Consider the following 10,886-nt stretch of genomic DNA (forward strand, 5'->3'; position numbering starts at 1 on the left):
TAAAATGAAAAATATAAAAAGAGAATAAATGAGATAATATTTTAAAAATCTATGAAACAGACTTGGTTCTTTGCAGATAAAGGTGATAAATTCATCTAAAGTAATCAAAAGCAAGAGAGAGAAGATCAACTAAATAAAATTAAAGATGAAAAAGGGGATATTAGTCAGGCATGGTGGTGCATGCTTGTAATCCCAACACTTAAGAGGTTGGGGCAGAAGGACTGTCACAAGTTCAAGGCCAGCCTGGGCTGCATAGTGAGTTGTAATGAGACCCTGTCACTAAAAAACAAAAAATGGGGGAAGGGGATTATACATGCTGCTGAAGTTCAAATAATCATTATGGGAATATTTTGAAAAATTGTACTTCAATCAACTAGAAATCAAGAGGAAATGGATAGGGCCAGGGATTTAGCTCAGTGGTGTCCACACCTGTCTTGCAAGTGCAAGGTCCCAAGTTTGATCCCCGTACCAGAAAAAAAAAAAAAAAAAGAGGAAATTGAACAAACTTCTGGGCACAGAATCCTCACACCTTTGAGTCACTGTGTTGATTGCTGTCACTGCTCTTGGACATACTCCCCCTTTAATGCACTTTTTACAAATACAATATAAGCTTGACTGGCTCTCATCTCACAGTTCTGAACTGCTCATTGGAGGTCTTACTATCTCTTGAGTGGGAAAAAAAATCTGGCCCTTATCTCTCCTATTTTATATTCTCTGCTCTCACATATCTCTAAACAGTTCTCTTCAACCACATGGGTCCAAGGGATCTAGAGCAGTTCCTTGGTGGTTCTCAATAGTCTTATCTTTGCATAATTTTGATGAGTCACATCAGCTTCATTTTTCTTGACACCACCAAATATTCACCTCTCTGTAGAGTTCTGGACCTCCTACCTCCCTTCTCATCCTCAGTCAGGTACAGAAAAAAAAAGAAAGAAATTTCAAAACAAAAATAGAGGTACAAGTTTTTGAAGAAAAAGAGGAGTTCAAATATCCCAAAAGCAAACATATATTAGGTAATTAACTTGCAGAGCATGACACTAGGACCCACCCCTTACTTTTCTACTGTAAATTCACATTTTAGTGTAATAGTAGCCAGCTGTGTCTGTGTGTACCTTTCTCTGAGGGATACAGGAAGTAATCTATAAGTTTACCCACTTGGTAAAACAGCAAGGTATGTGCACATGTGCAAAAGTGGAATGGGATTTTTACCCACATTATGCTCTGGCTAACTGGCTTTGCATATGTTTACCTGAGCGTCACAGAGGGTCCAGTAGACCCACACCACTCCAGGATTTGTTTTTAAAAAGTTTTGTTTTGGGGGCCGGAGATTTAGCTCAGCGGTTCGGCGGCCTGCCTTACAAGTGCAAGGACCCAAGTTCAATTCCCAGTACCAAAAAAAAAAAAAGTTTTCTTTTGATTTTTCTGGTAAAAATTGCCCGATTTAGTACAACAGCACATGAAAAAACAGATTGACAAGTTTTGGAGGAGGTCAAAAGTGAATCATCAGATTACACATGCATGGACGATAAAGATCCATTATGGTAAATACATGTTTTCACAACTAAAGAGTGGTGTGTGTGGATGATACCAACGAAGACAATGATGACAATGACTTTGACACTGGCCATGTGAGCCACAGTTCCTGTGACAGTGAAATGGAACAAGAATCGACTGATACACAGGAAATGCAGACCTCTTTGAGATGAAAACAAATAGTAATATGAGTATATATCTGACTAATCAAAATGTAACCCAATGGAATGTTTCAATGTTAGAACTAGGTCCAAAAATAGAGTGAGGGTCTTGGCAGGGCTGAAATATACTGGACAGAATGCCAGCACTGCCCCTAAGGTTGGAAAGTGCAATAGATGAAATGCTACAGGATGCTGTGACATATACAAAGGCCAAAAGCAAGCAAAACATTCTGTATGCACCAATATTCACAATCAAAAATGTATTATGACATTTCATTAGCTGAACTGAAAGCATTCATAGGTCTGCTGTACTTAGCAAAGATTTCTCATAGTAATCACAGGAATGTAAAAGGCATGGAAAAATAAAGGGTCAAAATATGGCATAAAGGGCGCCAGGCGTGGTGGCGCACGCCTGTAATCCCAGCACTCAGGAGGCTGAGGCAGGAGGATCACTGTGAGTTCGAGACCAGCCTGAGCTACATAGTGAGTTCCAGGTCAGCCTCAACTACACAGTGAGACCCTGTTTCAAAAAACCAAAGCAGCAGGGCATGGTGGCACAGGCCTGTAATCCCAGCACTTGGATCGCTGTGAGTTTGAGACCAGCCTAAACTACATAGTGAGATGAGACACTGTCTCAAAAAACCAAAACAAAACCAAAGCAACAACAACAACAAAGGACTATAGAAAGGGATTTAGCTCAATGGCACCACAACTACCTTGCAAGCACAAGGTCCTGAGTTCCATCCCTAGTACAAAAACAAACAGGGCCAGGGTTTTGGCTCAGTGGTTCTGCTGCCTGTCTGGCAAGTGCAAGTTCCCTGAGTTCAATTCCCAGTAACAAAACAAACAAACAAACAACAATTAAAAAACCCAGAGGATTGTACAGTACAATCTTTGGATTTCAGAAAGATTTGCAATAGCCTCGTATACGGGAAAGAAAAACTGGGACTGCTGATGTCAACACTGCAGCATGATGGAAACACTGATAAAGTGATAGATAAATCTTCAAAGTACGAAAGCCTGAGATGGAAACTTTCTATAATAAAACCAAAGGTGGAGTAGATATTGATGAGTTATGCACCAACTATGATGTCATTCAAAAGAAATCACTGGCCAATCGTTGTCTTTTGTTCGATCCTAGACATTGTGACATAGTTTGATAGTTTACAAAGAAAATAACAAGTGCAAAATATCACAGAGAAATTTTCTTAGAGGACTGGGACTGGAACTCATTAGTGATCAATTATAACAGAAAAAAACAGAGTTATACAAAAAAAAATCGTGGAGCACACTGTGAGCTGACAGGTGAACAGGCAGACACAGCATCCCAAAGACCTACTACGACAACAAGAAAACCAAAAATGATGTCAACTGTGCCCTACAAGAAAGGAGAGGAAAACAAAGCACACATGCTATCGGGTGTAAGCAATACTTGTGTACATGAAGTTGTCATGTGTGAAGACTGCCTTGGGTATGACAGTTGAAGCAAAGATTATTTCTGTGGTAGACTTGTGTATGTGTTGACACTGTAGCTGACATAGGTTTTTATTTCTGATATTTTTAGGTTTTGTAAGCAAGTAAACAGCTGATGTGAAAATGTTGATGTCTATTCTAAATGCACAATACATATTAAGAATTTAATACTTAGGGCTGGGGATTTAGCTCAGTGGTGCTGCTGCCACAAGCGCAAGGTCCCAAGTTCAATCCCAGGTACCAAAAATGAAAAAAAAAAAAAAGAATTTAATACTTTATGTTCCCGTTAACTATACACCATATAAGAAACTCCTGACAAAATAGCAACACCTTGCAAATGCAAGGACCCGAGTTCAATCCGTGGTACCAAAAACAAACAAACAACAAAAAAAAAAACCTTTAAAAAAAATGTGTTCTTTTTTAGACTTTGTCCACCAAAAAACAATGTTGAAAATGTTGATGCTTTTTTATAAACACAATACTAAAAATTAAATATTTTCTTTTGTAATAGTTTTTCCTGTTAAGTATTCGGTTTTTGGTTTGTTTGTTTGTTTTTTGTTTTTTTGAGACAGGGTCTCACCATGTATTTGAGATTGGCCTGGAACTCACTATGTAGCCCAGGCTAGTCTCGAACTCACAGCGATCCTCCTGCCTCAGCCTACCAAGTGCTGGGATTACAGGTGTGCGCCACCATGCCCGGCAAGTATTCATTTTTAACATAATAAAACTAATAAAATTAAAATTAGTAATTCATCAATAGAAATATTCTAAAGAATAAACATGAGTCCATGTGCCTTTATGACAAAATTAGTGTTATGCTCAAGTTAAATACAAGCTCTTGGGGACAAAAATATCACAAATCTGATAAACAATTTCAAGATTCACATGCTTCTATACTTCTAAGACTTGAGTCTCCGTTTCAGTGTTTCCCTAATTTTTAACACTGCAATTATACTGTGCTGTATTACATTTCTCTAATACAAATCTAAAAGCTTAATGTCTATTGTACTCTGCCATGTTTTTGGTACTAGGGGTCTAAGTCAGGACCTTGCGCTTACCAGGAAGGCCACTACTGAGCTAAATCCCAGACCTTTACTCTGCCACTTTAATTTACTTAGCTACAAAGCAGCTTTGGAAGTTAAAAGGTTTCTAGGGCCACACTACTCCGGCTGTTTGTCCTAGCAGAGATGCACAAACTGTTAATATCTGCCACCCAATGAACTCTAAAACAAGCTTCTTAAAGTAGCTACCAATCTTTTCTTTTCAGATAATTAAATGGCTCAGTTTTTACTACTGTGGCTCTTGTCTAAGCGTCCACACTGCACTAACAAAAAGCACAAAGAGGGTCTGGGGATTGAGCTCAGTGGTGGCGCCACCTGCTTTGCAAGCACAAGGTCCAGAGCTCGATCCCAGGTACCAAAAAAAAGCACAAATAACATGCTAAATGTGAAGTAGCAATCAATACTCCCTGCTTTCACTCACTCTGAAATCTACTGATAAGAGAACTCAACTTAAAAATGACCACTGCATATAAATTGTCACTTTCACCCTTTCCACCACCCTCCTATTGGAACTCAGATGCCATTGCCATGGGAACCATTTAGCTTTTGTGGATTCTTAGTAAAATAAGACACCATCAGGAATTTGTTAAGACAATCCTCAGGCAAAATGACCTGTCAAAAATTTGGTCTGCATCCTAAAAGCCTTTCCTAACTGCCCAACGTTTTTTCACTTTATTATGTTGCCTAAAATACTATCAATTAAGAGACTAGCCAGGCATGCCTGTAATTAGCATGCCTGTAATCCCAGCACTTGGGAGGCTGAGGCAGGAGGATCACTGAGTTCAGGAACAGCCTGGGCTATATAGTGAGGTCAAGATCAACCTGAACTACAGAGTGAGACCCTGTCTAAAAAAAAAAAACCACCCCCCGCCACACTCAATAAAGCAATCATGTCAGGGGAATTGGCTCAGTGGTTCCGCTGCCTGAATTGCAAGCACAAGGGCCCAAGTTCCATCCCTGATACCAAAATAAAAAGGCTGGGGACTTCACTCAGTAGCTCCACGCCTAGCTTCACAAGTGCAAGGTAGCAGGTTCGATCCCCAGTACCAAAAAAATAAAAGCAATCATTTCACAATGTAAATTGATCCAATCATATTGCTCCCCCCTAAAATCTAGTAACAATAAATAAGGGCTGATATTATAGAGGATGTAGGTACTGAAGAGGGATACACATAGCTTTAGCACCCCAAGTGTCTTTGGGGAAGAGGTAAACAACACCCCCATAAAGTGCCACCAAGGTGTAACTTGGAGCACTAAAAAGACACTGAATATTTTGGTCTGTCCAATTTTGCCTGTTACCCAGTACTACAGAGAAAATATCCTTTATATTCCCTTCTCTATAGAGGCTAAGAAACACTAACAGCCTAGAAACTCCTCAGATAAACTTTTGTTTAAATGCTAGTTCTGGCATGGAACACTAAGGCAGGAGGATCCCAAATTCAAGAAAAGCCTGGCAATTTATTTAGTCAAATCCTGTCTCAAAATAAAAATGTTAAAAAGAGCTAGAGAAGTAGCTCAGTGGTAGAGCACTACCTCCAGCCACTTTTTCATTTTTTTGAGACAGGGCCTCAGTAAATCAACCAGGCTGGCCTAAAATTCGCAATGCTGCCTCAGCCTCCTGAGAAACTGGGATTAAATGTGTGTACAACCATACATGACAAACTTGAAAGTCCTTCTGAAAATAATACCATGTCCTTCTCTTGGTTGTACCCTCAGGGTCTGAACTATGCCTGACATGCAATAGTCTATCAATAATTGCATTCAGGTCTGGGGATTTGGCTCAGTGGTTTCGCTTCCTACCTTGCAAGAGCAAGGGCCAGAGTTCAATCCCCAGTACCAAGAAAAAAAAATTACATTTATTAGTACGATTTCTTTCACAACTCAAAAAATTTATCTCCTCTAATTTTTGTTTTTTGGCAAAACCTTTATTGGTACATTTTAGATATATAACATTTACCATAGAGAATTTGTATCTCTATTTATCTTGCTTTTTTTCCCATTCCCCCCTTTAACCCCTATCCCCCTCATTTACAAAAGCTTTGTTTCCATTTTTCCTTCTATTCTTTTTTTCTTTGTCCCTTCATTCCTTTCCCCCTCCTCTCTCCCTTGTATTCCTCCTCATCTGAACACTTTCTTCCCATTTCCCAATATCTAGTATACATTTTGGTCCTTTATATGCTTTTGGTTTCTCATACCTGAGAGACATTGCAGTATTTATTGGGGGAGGTAACCTGGGATTGAACTTGGGACCTTGTGCTTGCAAGGCAGGCAGTGTAACCACTGGGCTAAATCCCCCGGCCCACAATATAGAATTAAAAAAATTTTTTAAAAAAGAAATGGACTCAAAGTGCATCCATTTAGCTAGAAATGTCTCAAGCTTATCCTTTTTTATTACAGAGTAATACTCCATTGTACTTTTTTAAAAGCCCACCGCCCTCCTCACAAGCACAAGGACCCGAGTTCGATCCTGGTACAAAAAAAAGAAAAAGCCCACGTCTTCTTTATCCACTTGTCAGTTGATGGGCATTCGGGCTGTTTCCAAGATTTAGCTATTTATTATAAACTGTGCCACTATAAACATGGGTGTGCATATATCACCGTGGTATGATGCTTTTAATTCTTTTGGAAAGATATATAGAAGGGAATGGCCGAGTTGAAAGTTTGTTCTCAAATTTCATTCTTTTTAAATAGTTCTTAAAATTTCAAAATAGCTGGTAGTTGTGGTGCACACCTGTAATCAAGCACTCAAGAGGCTGAAGCAAAATCATGAATTTGAGGCCAATACGTGCTATATAGTGAGTTCACAGCCAACCTGAACTACAAAGCAAAAAATAAATTAAAAAGTCTTCATTTACTATCTAGAACACTTGTGACCTTTTCTGACACAGACAACCTAAATACATGTCAACACTAATCCAAGAGAAATGTATTACAAAACAGGAATGGAAAATTAATTTTTAAAAAATAAGGCAGATTAAAAAAACCAAACTAAAACAAAAAAAGAATGGAATCTGGCCACACAGCCAAATACTATGCATACCACAGTTTGCAATTTTATAATTTCCATGCATTCAACAATTTTATAAAAGATTAAACTAAGGGTTTTCCTGGCTATTATGGCTTTCCTCATGATAGACCGCCTTATGTCCTCCATGGTGTACTTTTTATCTTGTTTTATCCTCTTTTACTCAGCCCAACCTCACTCTGCAGAGGAAGTTGGTTCCTTATTCTTTACTTTTATTTTTTTCAAATAAACTTTTTCACCATTAAAAACACCCAAAAAATAAGACTTTCCTACAATGAGATTTTGTAATTTCATGAAGTGTACGAATACCTACTGTGTACAAACCTGTGAAAGTCTATACTTGTAAGCACTTCCACACTTCCCAGTCTCCACTTTCTATTCTCACATCTGTCTGACCTTCTAACTGCCAGTTTGTTTTTATCTGTTCTATAGTGCTGATGTATTCCCCATGTTATGGCTTATATCTACATGTCCACCTAAAGCCTTATACACTCATAGGTGTACTTTTGGGAGGTAGCTGGTTCATGAATGTGTGCATTAAGAGTGTGTGATGACTAAATGAGTCCACTTACAGGCTTAGCATAGTTCTGGGTGTAGATAATGGGAAGGCCCACTATGGATGTGTATGGCACCAACCAATAGACTTGGGGCCTGAATGGAATAAAAAGGAAAGAGAGACTTGCTGCTTGGTGCCTCCTGCCTGCACACTATGGACTGTTTCTCCTCTGCCACACCCTGCTGCCTTGCCACCCTGCCCTGGAGCCAGCCTACTATGGACTAAAACTTCTATATAATGAGCTAAAAATAGCCTTTCTTCCTTTAACTTGTGGATGCTAGGTATTTTGTCCCAGCAAAGGAAAAGTAACTAAGAAACTCCCACCTTCACCCCATGAATCATTCTGATTTTATGTATACATGTTGTATTTGAATGGCTAGATGTCAGGTCAAAGTTGGTGTTAAAAGGATACAGCCATGATTAAAAATATTTTTTAAAATTGCTCTTCTGGAATAGATCCATCTGCATTCTTTCTTCCTGTTTTTACCCCCCCACCTTTGCACCAGTAATCAAACTCAGGACTTTGTGCTTGCTAGGCAGTCATGGAGCCACTGAGCTACATCTCAAGCCCCTTTCTTCCTGTTTTGAGAAGTGAAATAACTTCTGAAAGCAGCCAACAGCCATTCAAAGTCATGTCTGACGAACATCAAGGGAGATCACACCGCTTGAGTATTCTATGTGGGATGACTCAAAAGTAACAGCACCGGTCTTCTCTTGTAGCTTTAGATAACTCTAAGGCATTGATGGTAAAAGTAGCTTCTGATGTGATTACATCAAAGAACACCACTTTCCTTGCTCATCAAGAGTTTGATCATGGAAAAATGTTTATAATATTAAGATTAACTGAAATTTTCAGAATTCTGTATAATATATACCATAATCCAAAAGATAAAAATAAGTATACAGCCACAAGTAGTGGTGCCCAGCACCTATAAACCCAGCACTCAAGAGGCTGAGGCAGGAGAATTGTGTGAGTTCGAGGTCAGCCTGGACTACATAGTGAGGAACTGTCTCAAAACAAAAACAAACTCAAAAATCAAAAAACAAACAAAAAAACCCCACAAAAGTCCTCCTGCCTTAGCTTTCCATACAGCTAGGACTTCAATTGTGCATTACCAAAAATTATCAACAGAAGTCCACAACATGGCTAGGGAGGTGGCTCAGAGATAGAGCATTCTTAATGCCCTGGAGTTAATCCCTAGAATGCCAAAAAATTTGTTGTTCACTTTTAGGAGGCTCAGAACATGGCTCAGTGGCAGAGTGGGTGATTACCAAGTTCAATCCCCAGAAAAAAAAAAAAAAAAAAAAAAAAAGAGAAAAGAAACAAATTAATTTATACTGTGGCCTGTCCAGGAAACAAGTTGTATAGACTACCAAATAAAAACAGAATGAAAGCAATTAAATGAGTCTATTTATCCCACCACACTTCGGGTTTTGTGTTTATCTAAAAAACTGTTGTATATGAAAAAACAGCAGTGTGTGATAGTGCACGCCTGTAATCTCAGCATTTGGGAGGCTGAGGCTTGAAGACTGCTGCCAGTTCGAGGCAAACTTGAATAGCATAGAGTTTAAGGCCAGGCTGAACTACATAGGGAATATCAAGACCTTGTCTCAAAATCCAAGTGCGGGGCCAGGGATTTAGCTCAGCAGCATAGCACCTGTCCAGCAAGCATGAGGTCCTGAGTTTGATAGCGGTACCATTAGAAAAAAAGCAAGAGCCAAAAAAAAAAGAAAGTTAAAACAATCTTGTTTCTTAAAAAAAAAAATCTTACATTTCTTAAGGACAGTAATTCACATAAAAAAATGTTACCTTAAATTACCTCTAGGAAATCTAAAGAAAAGATTAATGATATTCATCACTCTATGTGATTCACCTCAAAGATTTTTTTCATGTAATAATAATGAAGCAATACTAATTTATAAACACAATAACCTTCTGTTTTTCTTCCATATCAATTATTTGGTCAGATATTGGGAAATCCACTACATCTTTAATAAGTCAAACACAGTTTCAAGATATTATGCAAAGTAACCGTTCCATTTCTCATCCTAGTTTTATGACAAGTTATTTTACTATCTTCGAGGTCATGTTTCATGCCACGAGGCAGTTAACACATCCAACATCGAATCGGCATTGTAGAGAAAAAAAAATAGCTTTAATAATAAAACTGCAACTTGCATACAACCTATATAGGTTAAAAGAATGCAAAATTGTACCCAACCAGATCTTGCATGTCAAACTCTTGAGAACATTAACAGGGAGTCCTTCTCTGTCTGCTTTTAGCCAATGACTACCAGTGAAGTATAGATCCGTTAAGAGGAACTCACATTCTGACCTCCTTCCAAAACGACAAACTAGAACGGCAAAATTACACTCAGGCACATGGAGTACTCTTCCCTCAAATCACTCCACAGAGAACTCCATCATTTGCTCCGCCCTCTAATAACTCATGCAAAAAAAGTTCAGCACCATCAGAGAGAAACAGACACAGAATTTACAGAACAGCTCAGGGCCTTCCCTCCAGGCGGTTAAGAGAATCTGTGTGTGCCCTTCTCAGGGGTCCAAAAGGAAAGAAAAAGGAAAAATAACCCAGGTCTAAGGTTTTGGGGGGAGGGTATCGACCCCCAGATACGGATCTCGCTCAGAGAAGTTTCTGCCGCCATCCCTGTTTTATCAGGAGGCTCTGGCGCCATAGTCTCGGTCTTGAGCATTTTATGATGGGGAGGTGGGAAACGCTACAGAGGGTTCGGCGGGCCTTCCCCGAGGAAGCTTGGGGGTTCCCGCTCATTCTCCCACAGCTTCAGTCCCCAAAGTGCTCCTGAGCACCCCGTTTCTGGCGGCTGGTCCTTCGGGCGTGCAAAGGCGCAGGCGACCCCACCGCGCTGCCGATCGGGCCCTAAGCCACCAGAGCCACCGCGAGGGCTCCGGGGGGCCCTCCGAAAGAGCCTAGCGGGCTAGGGACCGGGCAGGTGACCTGGCTGGGGGAGAAAGGTAGAATCGGAGAGCCGGGAAGCCCCGCAGCCCCTTTCCCGCTGCCCCGGGAGCAGGAGGAGGAGGGGACGCCGAGGAGGAGGAG

General features: G+C 39.9%; 1 protein-coding gene across 1 annotated transcript in view; it reads right to left on the bottom strand.

The window, feature by feature from the left end:
* Ubxn7 (UBX domain protein 7) overlaps nt 1-10,195 on the bottom strand; it is a 59,935-nt gene extending 49,740 nt beyond the window's left edge. Inside the window, exon 1 of the mRNA XM_019207488.1 lies at nt 10,138-10,195. The gene's annotated coding sequence lies outside the window, so the exon portion shown is untranslated. The remainder of the gene's footprint in view (nt 1-10,137) is intronic.
* Between the last annotated feature and the right edge of the window lie 691 nt (nt 10,196-10,886).

This window comes from Fukomys damarensis, unplaced genomic scaffold, assembly GCF_012274545.1.
Source record: "Fukomys damarensis isolate Sample0158 unplaced genomic scaffold, DMR_v1.0_HiC HiC_scaffold_12, whole genome shotgun sequence".
Taxonomy (NCBI): Eukaryota; Metazoa; Chordata; class Mammalia; order Rodentia; family Bathyergidae; genus Fukomys; species Fukomys damarensis.